General features: G+C 44.8%; 1 protein-coding gene across 2 annotated transcripts in view; it reads left to right on the forward strand.

Annotated features, from left to right (window-relative positions):
* LOC130293522 (suppressor of cytokine signaling 3-like) overlaps positions 1–15,452 on the forward strand; it is a 196,566-nt gene that overhangs the window by 23,193 nt on the left and 157,921 nt on the right. The gene's annotated exons all lie outside the window — the stretch shown is intronic.

Raw genomic sequence — 15,452 nt, forward strand, 5'->3', positions numbered from 1 at the left:
ACGCCGGCTCTCAGCTACAAGAATCAGCTGAGGGCCGACCAGTATGGAGCAGGCTCAAGTCGGGAGCCCGCACCATACCCCGTTAACGGCACATAGGGACCAGGTGGACAAGATTTAAGAGTTAGGAAAGATCGAAGATAGGCGCTTTTTGAACCCTGAAAACATTTCTCCTGTTTAACAAAAAAATGATTGTCATGTTGCATTTATGTAGAAACAAAGTATTAGACTGGAGGGGCAAGCTGTGCATAACTAGCTTGCCCCCTGACTGGTGAGCAGTTAAGGGGTTAAGAAATATACAGGCAATGTTTTTTAGCCCCCTCCCCCGCCTGTAAAAACTTGTTGCTAACTATAGTGGTATGTCCCATGGGTGGGGGGGAAGGAGTGCACCAATCAGGGGTCTAATAGTTTCCCGGGCTTTCAGGGGCCCTCCCCTGGGTATTTATAGCTGTGGTGCCTCCCTTCCCCCCTCAATCTGCCCAGGACCCGGAGTTTTGACTGCTGGCTGGTATGTGTCTTTCCCTTATTTATGGCCTGGATGGAGCAGGAGGGTGAGGGCTGGCATGCTCCCTTGTGGCTGAGCTGGCCTCCCCTCCTGTTGCACCCTTGGCGGGTTCAGGAGGCTGGTGGACCTCTTATCAGTCCTGCCCTCCTTTCCCACTGTAATCCCTGTGAGCCCTGTCCCGTTCTTTTGCCCTCTCCCCTGCCTGTACTTTGATCCCTGGAGCAGGCTCTGATTACCTACTTGCCCCGTCCGTCTCTTTTTTCCCCCCTGTTGCGGTCCCCTTCATCTGCCTCCCCCCCCCCCTGTTGCGGTCCTTACCATAACCCCCCCCCTCCCGCCTGTTTGTCCCCTCCGCTCTGGAGGTGGCGGCCCCTGGGTGGCTGCTGCTGTTTTAACCCCCTTTAACGTTTGCGCAAATGGACGTTTATTAACGTCCATTTGCGCGTCCCCAGCTATAATCCGCGCTCACATAGTGAGCGCGCATTATAGCTGTTGGGTCCCAGTTGCTATTAGCGACCAGGACCCCTGATAATGCCGGACATCGCCGATCTGGCAGATGTCCGGCATCACCTTTTCAGACGCGGCGATCAAAGTCATCGCCGCGTCTGAAAATGTAATTGAACGCATCCCGGCTGCTCAGCGGGCTGATCGGGACCATCGCGATAAAATCGCGATGTCCCGATCAGCTGGGACGCAGCAGGAGGGTCACTCACCTGCCTCCTGCGCGTCCGCTCCTCAATTGATTGCTCCAAGCCTGAAATTCAGGCTTCAGCAATCAATCATTGATAACACCGATCATTGCCATGTTACTACATGGCAAGTGATCGGTGTCAGGTTCAGTGTGTGCAGTGTTATAGCTCCTAGGGGAGCTATAGCATTGCAAAAAAAAAAAAAAAAATGTTGAAGTATTTGAATAGTTAAGTTAATAAAGATCTTTTAACCCTTGCAATTTTACACGTTTGATCACCCCCCTTTTCCCCATCATAAAATAAATAAATAAAAAATAAAAATTAATAATAAAAAATAAAAAAAATAAAAAATAAAATAAAAATATCATAATAGTAATGATAAAAAATTAAAATCTATAAATAAAATAATAATACATAAAATACTGTATATTACAACAACATACACATGTGTGGTATCGCCGCGTGCCTACATGCCCGTAGTATAAAAAAATTAATTAATTAATTAATTAAAAAAATTAATAAATAAATATAGTCATTTAAAGCGCTCCGTCTATGGCGTACGTGTATAATATAAAAAAAAAAAAAAACATTACAAATTTATTAATTAATGAATAAAATACATAAATAAGTAATATTACTTGAATAAATAAATTTCACAGTCCAAAATAGCGTATTTTTGACCCCTTTTTATACCGTAAATATGAAAAACGGCGATCTCAAACTCTGATCGAAACGACAATGGTACTGCGGACAGCTTCAGATCACAACGCCAACTATATGAGCCCTCATACCGTCCCCACTCCTTTGCCCGGCTCCTTACCCCCACCACACTAGCACTCCCCCCCTGCCCACTGCTGCTGCTGCCCCCCCCTTTTTCCTCGTGCTCTTCCAGTGCTCCCCATGGTTCTTGCATCCACTGCGCCCCCCCCCCCACGCCTCCCCATCACCTCTCTGCCCCGAGTTCCCAACCCCCCCCCTTCCCCCACTGCTGCCGCTGCTGTCCTCCTTCCTCCTGCCTCTCCAATGCCCCCCGAGGAGGGGTAGGGAGTGCTCCCCTGATTTCGTGTTGCTCTTCCCCCCTCTGGGGCCGGATGGGGGCATAGACGTATTTGTCGCCGCTCTCGCTCTGGTCCTGGGGGGCGGCACAGGCGGTGTTTTTTGGGCCTTCTGTTCACCTGCGGGGAGTAGGTGTTTCGGTTCTTCCCGCAGGGTTCTCCCTCGGAGTCCTCTACTGCTGTTTTCCCGGCGTGGTTTCCGGCGCCGTTCCGGGCGGCGGCCGAGTGCCCGCGACCCGGCGGTCTCCAGCGTGCCTTGTCCCACGCCTGCGGCGGTGGTGAAGTGGTTCCTCCCTCTGTTGTGCTTCTCCATTTTCTGGAATTAGTGAGTGTTCTGATGTGGGGCTTTGCCCCTTCCCTGGTTTGTGTGCTCATTGCTACGTCTGTGTAGTGTTCGTCCTTTTGTTCCCGTGTGTTTGTTGAGTTTGGGTCTCGGATATGGGTGCATATCTGTGTTGGTCTCTGGTTGTGAGTTGGGTACGTCTCTTCTTGACGGGGTGCTTTGGTAGGGTATCATTTTCTGCGGTGCGCGCTTGGGTGTGTGGTCTTTTGGCCTTACGCTCTAGGTGGCCGGGGTTTTGCTGACTTAGCTCCCGTAGGCATGTTCCTTTTCCTGAATCGGTGGCTGCCACCCAGTCACGGTTTTGTTTCTTTGGGTTTTCTCCCCCTTTGTTTGGTTTATCTCTCCATCTTAAGTTGTAGTCTCTCTCCGCTGCTCCATTGTCCTAGTATATTTGTCTGCTGTTTTTTCCTGTTTCGCCCAATCTCATGTAGGCATGGGACTCCTGTATGTCGTGCTGGGTGCTTTGGCTGATGTGGCGGAGGGTAGGTTTCGCTTGAGTCTCTGGGGGTAGGTTTTGCTTGTGTCTCCGTTTGTCTTGCCTGTGTGGTTTCTTCTGTTCGTGGTGGTATTCCGGAGGGTGATTCTCCTGTGCTCTACACTTGTTGGGGTGTGGTTTGTTGCTGCAAGGCTGACATGCAAATTTGTGAAGCGTCCATATTTTGTGCTCGCTTCGGCAGCATGTATGTTAAAATTGGAACGATTTTGAGGAGATTAGCATGTCTTCCGCATGCCTTGTTGGCGTTGGTTTGCTGCTTTCCTATGGTCAGGGAGTAATTGCGTTTTCTCTGTTTTGGTTTCTTCAGGGCTCGCTATGTGCCCCGGTTCCGGTCCTTGCTGGTTTACTGAATGTTCCACGTGGAATGTGGTTCAGGGCGGAGTCTTTTCCTGCAGGTTGTCTCTGGCCGCCGAGCGTGTGTGGTATCTGTGCCCCCGCACATGTGCCCCTGGTGCACTAAGGGCTGACGTTCCGGTTGGTTGGGGTTTTTTCAGGCGTGATGCAGTGGTCAGGCCTGCTTTCAGTCCCCCGTTGCAGCTCATGGGGAGCTCGCTCTGTTCCCGGGTGAGGCTGGTTTGGTTGGTTGTTGGTGTGGTGTTTTGGTTTTCCAGTGGTGCTGCAGGGTGGTTTACTACTGGGTGTCTTGGTAGTCAGTGGGTTTCTGCCATGCTTGGGTTTTTTGTTTGTGCTTTTTCCTTTAGTGTTGGTTGTGGGACTTTGGGTGCTTGCTTCGGCAGTTCATGTTCTAGGATTGTAACGGTACTGTGTGGGTTGGCGTGGCCCCTGTGCTTGATTGCGCTATAATTTGATGATGCTTTTCTTTTTTGGGTGTGATTTGAGTGATCGGGGGCGTTTTGTCGGTCTGACATTTGGGGCGTTGTCACTGTTATTATTTCTTTCTTTCGGCTTTCTTCCTGCGCTCGGCTTGTTGCACCTAGTGCTTCGCTGTTTGGAGATAAGGTTTATTTTGCGGCTGTACTCCCTGGGGTCGGTATTGGGTGTTGACGCTTTGTCCCGTTCTCTGGCAGTGGTTCCGGAGGTTGCTCCCTCGGGTGGAGTCGGAAGGTTTGCTCATGTGGCTGTGGAATGGGAGACCACCTCGGGTTCGGGTCCTGGGGTAGGACTGAGTGATACAGTTGTGGTTAAATTTTCGCCCTGTGGGTCATCGTGGAGATTGGTGTATTTCTTGGTCCGCTTTAGTGGCTCCTGCGACTTGGTCGCACTCACGGTGAGGCGCTTGTGAGTAGTTGGGGTTGGTGTGGAGGCCGGGATGTCTACAGTCTAGGAGGGTCCCGAAGGTTCCAAATGTGTCTGTGGATAGGGGTTTTGTTTTTTGTACCTACAAGGTTCTGCTGTTTGACTTCCTATTTCGTTTTGATAGGCTGTGATAAAATAAGTTAACTGCTGTGTCCTATCCAAGGAGGTTCGAGATTTGGGCTGTATTCTGCATGTATCCAATTAACATTCTTAGTATGTGACGCTGGGTATCTTCACCTGTTCGTGTGAATCACCTACTACTCAGTGCAAAAAAAAAAAAAAAAAAAAAAAAAAAAAAAAAAAAAGGGTGCTTTCCCACTGTGCTGCGATCCAGTGGGGTGAGGTTGCCGCATGGCGGGGGGTGATTTTTCTTTTCTGCTTTGCGGTTGGTGGGATGTTGGTGTGTACCTAGGGGCTGGGCCCGTGAGCGGGTGGCCTTGCTGTCGGCGACCGTTTTTTCCTATCAGTTTTTGGGTCGCTTGGTGGCGGCTGTGGGTCGGATTTTTGGTTGTCGCTTTTGCGTCGTTTTTTCTGATCCGAGGTTTTGCGCTGGCTTTTTTCGGGGCTAGGTGGATGGGGCACTTTCTTTCTCCTCGTCTCCTTCCATGACACTTGGGTGTCTGATGTGTTTTTTGGGTGCCTATTTTGTGCGTTTTCAGGTCCGTCGGTCCGAGATTGCTTAGGCGATCTGGGACACACAGCTTGTGCTGCATTATGTCCACGAATGACTGTTTTTTCCGGTTGTCGTCCTATTGTTGACTGGACTGCGGTGGGGGCCTCCCCCCCCCTTTTTCTTTTATGCTCCCCGCCCTCGATTGTCTGTTTTGGGTTTTGGCTTCTCTTTGTAGGAGGGGGTGTTGTGAGTTTGGGATTCGCTCTCTTTTTGTGTCGGTGTCGGCGGAGAGGGCTCAGTTTCCGGAGAGGGTAGCGCAGCGCGTGGGGCGCGGGCGATCTGCATGTTGCGTTGCTATTTTCGCCCAGTTTGATGTTTCCCACATGTGTTTTTTGTTTTGCGAGCGGCTTTCCGCAAGGTGGTGCGAGTGCTGCGGCACTCTTCGGTGTATGGGCGAGTCTGAGAAATGAGTTCACACAAGAGTTAGTGAATACAAAAAAAATAAAAATTACAAAAAAATAAAAATAAAATGCAAAAACATAGGACCTGGCGGCAGGTACCTCGGATTTCCTGGAGAGGTTATGTGTTGGGCGAATTTCCTGGAGAGGAAATGTGTTGGGCGACTTTCCTGGAGAGGAAATGTGTTGGGTGTGTTCGGGGGGCTGAGTTGGCCCCAGGTGTTGGCTATCCAGTATCTCTTGGGTGGGGGTCGGAGCCCAGTGTAGGGCTAACTGGTCTCCTCCGTGGCGGTAAGAAGACGGTGAAAGCGGGGTCAACCCGGGGTAGACCTCCACACAGGACAGTGTGGCAGCACCTCTCGGGTTGGCAAGAAGCCAATCGGTGTCTTTGTTACAGTTAAATTGTTATTTATATAAGTAATTTTATAAATAAAGCTGTGGCCGATCCCCACCCACGGAAAAGTTGAATTGTTGTTGTGTCAGTTATTATTTAATTAATTATTGTAGTAAGGGGGAGGGGTAGTTATAGCCTGCTCGGAGCTAATTGGGTCTCAACAGTCTTGTGGTTTAGTATCTAGTTCACACATAGTTTATTATAGTCCTAGTGGTTGTAGAGGGACTGCTGGAGATCTTGTCCTTAGATCAGTGTTTCCCAACCAGGGTGCCTCCAGCTGTTGCAAATCTACAACTCCCAGCATGCCCAGACAGCCTTTCGCTGTCCGGGCATGCTGGGAGTTATAGTTTTGCAAGTGTTGGGAAACACTGCCTTAGATAGTGTGGCTGGGGCACGTGTATGTGCTCATTGTTCTATCACTGCAGACAATCAATGTCTGGGACATAGAGACATGTGACATGTGTAGAAGATGTGACATTATTTATGGATCCTTTGTGACATATTCTATAGTAAGTTTCATCATCCTAGGGACCATAGCAAACAGTTGTGTCACTAATTTAGCAAATAAAATGATGGGTTATAGCAATGGTCTCCAAACTGTGGACCTCCAGATGTTGCAAAACTGCAACTTCCAGCATGCCCAAAAACCCAGCTGTCCGGGCATGATGGGAGTTGTAGTTTTGCAACATCTGGAGGTCCACAGTTTGGAGCCAGTTGGGTTGTAGCATAGAAAGCTATGGAATGGTGTAAAATATGGGTTCTGTACTTTCATCCGGTAGGTCTCAGCTATATACTTCCGTTATCACTTTGTTCTCCAAAATGAGATTTTGGATCTTTATTTTCTCTTGCGGCGGCGCACAATGTGATGTCACGATGCTGATGCAGCCTTCACAGATCTTTTAAAGGAGCGGAAGGATCTATCACCAGCGGTCGGATGGAGGCATCATCAAAATGTAAGTAAATAATTCTATGTGAAGGGAGGGGGTGTAAATAAGGGGGGGGGGAGGGGTGTAAATAAGGGGGGGAGGGAGGGGGTGTAAATAAGGGGGGGAGGGAGGGGGTGTAAATAAGGGGGGAGGAAGGGGGTGTAAATAAGGGGGGAGAGGGAGGGGGTGTAAATAAGGGGGAGGGAGGGGTTATAATTAAGGGGGGTGCCAAACAAAGGGTCTATTCCGGTTGCCAAATGCTCTAGGTACGTCATGAAGTATCTGTAGTACACATTTTTATAATCCCCTGTGCTCGGGCTGCAAAAGGTAATAAAACAAACTTTAACTTACCTTCCTACGTTTCCCTCCGCTGTTATCGGTGTCTTGGTGCTGTGGTCCTCTGGTGTAACCGGCTTCTTCCTGCTTCCTGGGGACTGTCATTCATACTGCGCTCAGCGTATTGCCGGCAGTGATAGGCTGAGCGCACTGTCATGTAAGGAGCTTGGGCCCCACCTTCTCCCTGCTGCCCGGGCTTCTTACATGACAGTGCGCTCAGCCTATCACTGCCGGCAATACGCTGAGCGCAGTATGAATGACAGTCCCCAGGAAGCAGGAAGAAGCCCATCACCGAAGGACCGAGACACCGATAACGGCCCAATGGGGGGAACGTCTGAACGTGAGTTAAAGTTTGTTTTGTTACTTTTTGCAACCCGGGCACAGGGGATTGTAAAAAATGTGTACTACAGATCTCCTTCAAAGGGATATTCCAAGAATTTTTTTTATTTGACTGTGCTACAGGGGCTGTAAAGTTAGTGTAGTTCATAACATAGTGTCTGTACCTGTGTGTGACGGTCGTCTTAAAATTCTTCTGTGCTTATTTATTTTTAACCGCATACAAAATTACTCATGTCTCGGGATTTCCCAGGTTGCAGTGCGTTGAGACCTGACATCACTATTCAGGTGATCAAAGGTAGCCTGTCCTACTTCAATTTTGCAACAGCTGTAGCCCCCTGGTTAGAAAACACTGTGTTTTAATGGGTGGGGTGGCTGATGTGTGGGAGGAAGGAAAGTGATCTCAAACTCTCAAGCACGGAACTATGGGATCCAACAGGAAATACCCAGTTCTGGCAGGTAAGTACTAAAATCACCTTTTGGTGGAAACCCCTTTAAGGACAACTATGTAAATGTCCCAACTTGAACCCAATGGAATTTCCCTGGAGAGACCTGAAAATGGCTTCCACCAATAGGATTTGTCCACCCTCATGGAGCTTGAAAGAATCTGCAGAGAAGTATGAAAGAACATCCCCAAATCCCAGTGTGAAAACCTTGTGGCATCAACACCGAGAAGGTTGTAATAGCTGTCAAAGGTGTTTCAACTAAGAACAGGGTCTGAATACGTATATCACTGCAAAACCTGAATTTTTCCTTTTCAACAAGTTAGCAAAGATTTTTTTTACATTTTTTTCATCATGGGGTAATACGTTCATAATGATGATGTTTTTTTTATTTTAGCACAACATAACAAAATATTTAAAAAAATCTCAAAGATCTGTGTCTTTGAGAGAATTGGACTAAACAGGGTTATCTTTTTAAGACAATTTTTTATTTTAGAAGTATTCCTTGCCATAAGCTGATCACAAGGTATCCCAGACCTGGACCCGCCAGATATATGAAAACAGTGGTGGAATCTGGCAACAAGTGTTCACTTATACTATAGCGCCACTACAGGGAAAATGAAGCATTACACAGTTCCAGATGAAATCAATAAGCAGCTCATATATACGTGTTGTGTCCTCCAGCAGTGCTCATTGCAGCTTCTCTTTACAAAGGTATGACGGTCCTGATCAGGCTAACCTTTCTATTAACCCTTTAGTTCAAAATGGGTTTTCTAAACCAGACAATTCCTGTTAGCATGCTTTGGATTATAGCTGACCGCCGCGTCTGAAGCGAAAGTGACACTAACCCGGCTGTTCAGTCGGACTGTTCGGGACCGCCGCGATTTTACCATGGCAGTCCCGAACAGCCGGACTGAATAGCCGGGTTAGTGCTTACAGGACACCGGGAGGGACCTTACCTACCTCCTCGGTGTCTTCTCCATTCAGGGATCTCCTGTATGGCCGGCGCTCTCCTTCCTCGTCATCACGTCGTTGCGTAGTGTGTCGGCGTGTGTAACGACGTGAGGACGGCGACGGAGAGCAAGGATACCCAGCCGGCAGCAGAGACATTCCGGAGCGACGGGGACACGGTGACAGCGGTGGAGCGACATCCAGGGCAGCGGTGACGGGTCCGGAGCGGCAGGGACACGTGAGTATTACCTCCTATGCAGTGGTCTTCAATCTGCGGACCTCCAGATGTTGCAAAACTACAACTCCCAGCATGCCCGGACAGCCAACGGCTGTACGGGCATGCTGGGAGTTGTAGTTTTGCAACATCTGGAGGTCCGCAGGTTGAAGACCACTATTGGGTTCAAAATCTTTATTTTTTTAGATTTTGCACCTATAAATTGGGTGCGTCTTATACGCCGGTGCGTCCTATAGGGCGAAAAATACGGTATATGAAAACACAGTGGGGGGAATTTATCATTTGTGCCCATTTTACTCTACTTTTCTAGCTTGCACTGTTAACCTTGTGCCAGTTTCTAATTGCCAAGTTTATCATATTCTTGCGCGTGTATGTATGGTAAATTTAGAGCATTTTTTAAAATCACTTTTTTTGCTTTAAATTGCACAAAATTTGGTAACCGTTTAAAAAAATAGCAAATAACAAAAATGTCTAAAATCCTTGTTTCAATGAAACCACACTGCCAACATCTGTCAAAAAGCAAAGCTTGCTAGCTAGGCAGAAAATTGGCACAAATGTATAATAAATATGTTGAGGTAAAGAAGTCTATGAAAAATGAATTTTTGCTAAACCATAGGTGTACAAGAAATGTTGAATTCCCCACTTGAGTGTCTGAGTTACTGTAATATAGTACTCCTGGGACCATATGTGCAATTGCAAGGCTTCCTGTACACATCTGGTATTATAATAAGTTTTTAACCTCCATCTTTCAGTTTCGCATGTTACAGTTCACTGCATCCATGAGTATATATAATTTACATGAAAATGTTTAGTAACCTTCCCGCATCATCATGTACATGTACCTGATGAGAATAAACTGTCACAGCGCCGTCGGGCAGTGTGACAGTTTATTGAGCTTGTCTGTGCTGCACAGCTGAGCCCCCCTGAAGCTGGCCAGGGACAAATCGCAGCGGTCACCGGCCGGCGATCGCTGCTATTGGTCCGTCAGTACCGTGTGAAGCGATTGGTGGTGAGGGGGGCCCAATCGGAGGAGGCTGCGCTCCGATCCTGGGTTAATCCTTAATCCTGTAGAGCTCCCTCTGTCACTGATCGACGCTCTGAAAAGTAAAAGCAGAGCACTGATGGTTGTCATGGCAACATGAGCGATTAATCCCTATCTAGGGACTGATCTATCCTATGCCTGTCAGTACTGACAGACATAGGCATAATTCAATGGAGTACAGATGTGTACTCCATTGAATTATGTGTATAATGGTAGGGGGAAAAAGTGTGAAAAAAGTGGAAAAAAGTGAAAAATGTGAAAAAAAAGATTTTTTTTTTTAAATATCAAAATAATAAAATAAATGATATATCTGTATAATACACCCCCAAAAATAGTCCCCCTCAAATACATCAACATATCCTGCATAAAAAAAGTCCTCACACAATTGCGTCAGTGAAAAAATAAAAAAGTTGCAGCTCACAGAATGCGGTGACTTACAAACATGATTTAAAAAAAAAATTGTTCTCATGCCATAAATGAACTAAAATATTTTAAAAAGTATATAAATTTGGTATTGCCGTAATCGTATCAACCTGCAGTGTACGTTAACATGTCATTTATACTGCACGACGAACAACCTAAAAAATAAAAATAAAAGACAACCGCAGAATAGATTTTTTTATCTATACCACCTCATAAAAAATAAAATAAAAAACGATCAGAGTGTCACATGTCCCCCAGAATGGTACCAATGAAAGTGTCAACTTGTCTCCCAAAAAATATTTTTCACCCCAAGGCCTCTGCAATTTTATATGATGCCAACAAAATATCCTAAACTAAAATGATGCCCCAAAATCCACACAGCACGCCATGTCTGAGGCCTGTGTGAGAGACACGTAGCGCACAAAGGCCACATATAGGATATTTCTAAGTACGTCAGAATTCAGGGAATAAATCTTGAGTTTTTTTTCTTTGTCAACACCTATTGTGTTACAGAAAAAAATGGATTAAAAAGGAAAAATCTACAAAAAAAATGTATTTAACCCCTTAAGGACGCAGGACGTAAATGTACGTCCTGGTGAGGTGGTACTTAACGCACCAGGACGTACATTTACGTCCTAAGCATAACCGCGGGCATCGGAGCGATGCCCGTGTCATGCGCGGCTGATCCCGGCTGCTGATCGCAGCCAGGGACCCGCCGGCAATGGCCGACACCCGCGATCTCGCGGGCGTCCGCCATTAACCCCTCAGGTGCCGGGATCAATACAGATCCCGGCATCTGCGGCAGTTCGCGATTAAAATGAACGATCGGATCGCCCGCAGCGCTGCTGCGGGGATCCGATCATTCAGAACGCCGGACGGAGGTCCCCTCACCTTCCTCCGTGCGGCTCCCGGCGTCTCCTGCTCTGGTCTGTGATCGAGCAGACCAGAGCAGGAGATGACCGATAATACTGATCTGTTCTATGTCCTATACATAGAACAGATCAGTATTAGCAATCATGGTATTGCTATGAATAGTCCCCTATGGGGACTATTCAAGTGTAAAAAAAAATGTAAAAAAATGTAAAAGTAAAAGTAAAAAAAAAGTGAAAAATCCCCTCCCCCAATAAAAAAGTAAAACGTCCGTTTTTTCCTATTTTACCCCCAAAAAGCGTAAAAAAAATTTTTTATAGACATATTTGGTATCGCCGCGTGCGTAAATGTCCGAACTATTAAAATAAAATGTTAATGATCCCGTACGGTGAACGGCGTGAACGAAAAAAAATTTAAAAAGTCCAAAATTCCTACTTTTTTAATACATTTTATTAAAAAAAAAATTATAAAAAATGTATTAAAAGTTTTTTATATGCAAATGTGGTATCAAAAAAAAGTACAGATCATGGCGCAAAAAATGAGCCCCCATACCGCCGCTTATACGGAAAAATAAAAAAGTTAGAGGTCATCAAAATAAAGGGATTATAAACGTACTAATTTGGTTAAAAAGTTTGTGATTTTTTTTAAGCGCAACAATAATATAAAAGTATATAATAATGGGTATCATTTTAATCGTATTGACCCTCAGAATAAAGAACACACTTCATTTTTACCATAAATTGTACGGCGTGAAAACAAAACCTTCCAAAATTTGCAAAATTGCGTTTTTCGTTTTAATTTCCCCACAAAAATAGTGTTTTTTGGTTGCGCCATACATTTTATGATATAATGAGTGATGTCATTACAAAGGACAACTGGTCGCGCAAAAAACAAGCCCTCATACTAGTCTGTGGATGAAAATATAAAAGAGTTATGATTTTTAGAAGGCGAGGAGGAAAAAATGAAAACGTAAAAATTAAATTGTCTGAGTCCTTAAGGCCAAAATGGGCTGAGTCCTTAAGGGGTTAAAAATTCCGCCTCCACATTGCTTTTATTCCTATGAAACACCAAAAGGGTTAATAAACTTCTTTGATGTCATTCTGACTACTTTAAGGGGTGCAGTTTATAAAATGGGGTGCTTTATGGGATTATCTATCATACAGGCCTCTCAATTCCACTGCAGAACTGAACTGGTCCCTGAAAAATCAGATTTTGCTATTTTTTTGAAAATCTGGAAAATTGCTACTAAACTTATAAACATTCTAAAAAAGTAAAGTAATGTTTATAAAATAATGGGAACATAAAGTAGACATATTGTAGAAGTGAATTAATCATTAATTTGGTGGGACATGGCTATTTGTGGTACGAGCAGAAAATATGAAATCTAGAAGAATGCAAATTTTACTTTTTTTTTTTTTACATATTTTTTTTTACAAAAACTGCTAAATATATCAATCAAAATGTACCACTAATGTAAAGTACAATATGTCATGAAAAAACTATCTCAGAATTGCTTTCATAGGTGAAAGCATTCCAAAGTTATTGCCAAATAAGTGGATGCATGTCAGGTTAAAAAAAATCTGCCTTGGTCATTAAGGTCAAAACAGGCTGTTGAGTAAAGGGGTTAAATAGGGTTACAGAAAAGTATACACTGCATACCAAAGGCTGTGCTGGGTCAGAGACAAGTTATATAGGCTACACCTCGTAAGAAAGATAAATTGTATATTCTTCCTTGAAGAAACTCAATGCTTTATATATTATGACATGTGGGACTGCTATATGTGTATAGGGGAATATATTTGTGTATATATCCTATATGTACCTAAATTACAGCATAGTAGGATATGATACCTGGCAGCACCAAAGGGTTGTATTGGTGTAGCTGGCAACAGGAATGGACTAACAGCCAAAGTGGTAGGTACAGCTGCTGGTGGGGGGATGGTAACAATGATGCACTCTATGGGAAGGCATTAAAATGCATAGGTTTGGCGACAGTCAGTAAGTGTGTGGACAACCCTTGGGTTGTTTCAGTGGAAAGTGTTACTGGATTGTGTAGTGAAGAAGTAGGTCTAAAGCTTGGTATCAAGGGCATCTGCTGGAAGGTTCTAAGGCATTAGTGGAAAAAAGGCTAGAAGTCATTCTTCAGGCCCATGTAAAGCCGTGTAAGGTTACCAGTGAAGAGAAGAATGGGCCTTTGGGGGAGAAGAGCTTGTGCTACTTTGCCAAGTAAGACCTTGTTCTTGCAGAGCAACTGGTGAGCTAATATTAATCACTACTATTCTTTTGCTAGGAAAGAACAACCATGGAGAATAGTGGTGATCCATGTTCAGTGTGGGCCACTTCTAATGCACTGTACACAAAATGTACTGTCAGCCTGTGAGTAGTTGGCTCTAGGTAGTCTCCTTGGACCTTGGGGCCAAAGTTAGGGTCTATTCACATGGGCAGAATTTCCGCTGGAATGAAAGCCCAACACTTCTATGGAATTCCGCTCTCCTGTTGACACTTTGGAAATCCCACTTGTGGAATAGAAAGATTTCTGAAGTATTGGCTGCTGGAAATTCCACCCATGTGAGTAGACCCTTAGGGTGCATTTTCATCTAGAGTTGCCCGGAGTCAAGAAGTCCTAATACCAAAACCCCAGGGCCGAAGCCCAGGGTAAAAAATACCCCTATATACTCAATCCTAAAATGTAACTTTTATTGAGTATACATTAAAACATAACCCCAAAAGTGAAAAGTTAAAACTGGCACAAGGACAGGGTAATGTGGAAATAACAGTTGTTAGCCCGGAGAGAGAATCACATGGTACGCGTATGCGGTACTGCAGTTTACCGCTGATAAAGTTCCCTGCCTTAGTGTCCTATTGAAACATACACAACATGCCGACCTCTATATGTTTAGCCACTACAATGGCATTCTCAAGAGGCATATAGTGGCAATGGTTTGACATAAAATGGCGGAGGGGGTATTTATAATAGTGCTTATGACATCATAAGTCAAGAAGTGTCTCTGGTTGGCTCATTTTCTGATCATATCTAGTTTTTGACCATGGATTTAAGTCTGGTTGAGAAAACGGATATGGATCAGCCAACTGGAGACACTTCCCTCCTCGTGATGGTCCATTGAAATTAATGGGGTATGGCATGGATCCGGCAGAGAAACAGCAAGAAGCGGTTTTGAAATTCTTCTGCCATATCCGGCTGCCAGATCTACAAATCCCAAATGTAAATTCACCGTTAGTCCTGTTTGGGTGAGGCAAGTGGTAAAGTAATCTTACACCGGAGAGGCTATGGTTATTGCCTTTTAGGAGCTGAGGGAAAATTACTAGTTTCAGTGGTATATTGCTGTGGTGGAGTATGGTTGCTGTGCAGGTCTGTAAAGGGGCCTGGAAAGTTAATGTGTCACTAGAAAATGACATGTTCTTTTAAATCAAGTTCTTGTCTTCACATATGTTTTTAAGGAATGTTGGTGATGTTTTTCTCATTTTTCATTTTACTTTATATAGTATTAACACAATCCTAAAATATAGCATTTTTTATTCTGATCAGTAAGCCTAAAACTATGTTGAGACTTGCTGTTCTGTCTCTGATGATTGACAATATTACAGTACAAGAGAAGTCAATAGGAGCTCTGCCTTCTCTGTCCTGTAGAATGAAATCTGCATGTCACAGGGGTCACAGAGCATCTTTATTAGTCCCATACAAAGAATAGGGTCTAGATATGTTTATTGTGCCTAGATGACACTTTAGAAGCAGGATCTGCAAGGTAGGTCACCAGATAACCAGCAGGAAATGTGTGACAGCTGGGGACTTGTGTGAAGTACCAAAGTCCTGTGAGACTCCTGGGGCGTAATCGGAGCCTAAAACTATTTTTATATTTTTGAAGATATTCATTTTTTATCAACATTGTATTTCTAGAAATATTTCTTTAGAACTTGTTAGAAGCACCTTGTGTGAATGTAACCACTACACTTGAGAGTTTGCTGATGGAGATGACACTTGTATTGGTCTTGCACTATTAAAAGAAAAACACAAGCAGCATGAAATAGGGACAGGTTACCTTATCACAATCCTCTATGAGTGGT

The sequence above is a fragment of the Hyla sarda genome, chromosome 10 (assembly GCF_029499605.1).
Source record: "Hyla sarda isolate aHylSar1 chromosome 10, aHylSar1.hap1, whole genome shotgun sequence".
NCBI lineage: Eukaryota > Metazoa > Chordata > Amphibia > Anura > Hylidae > Hyla > Hyla sarda.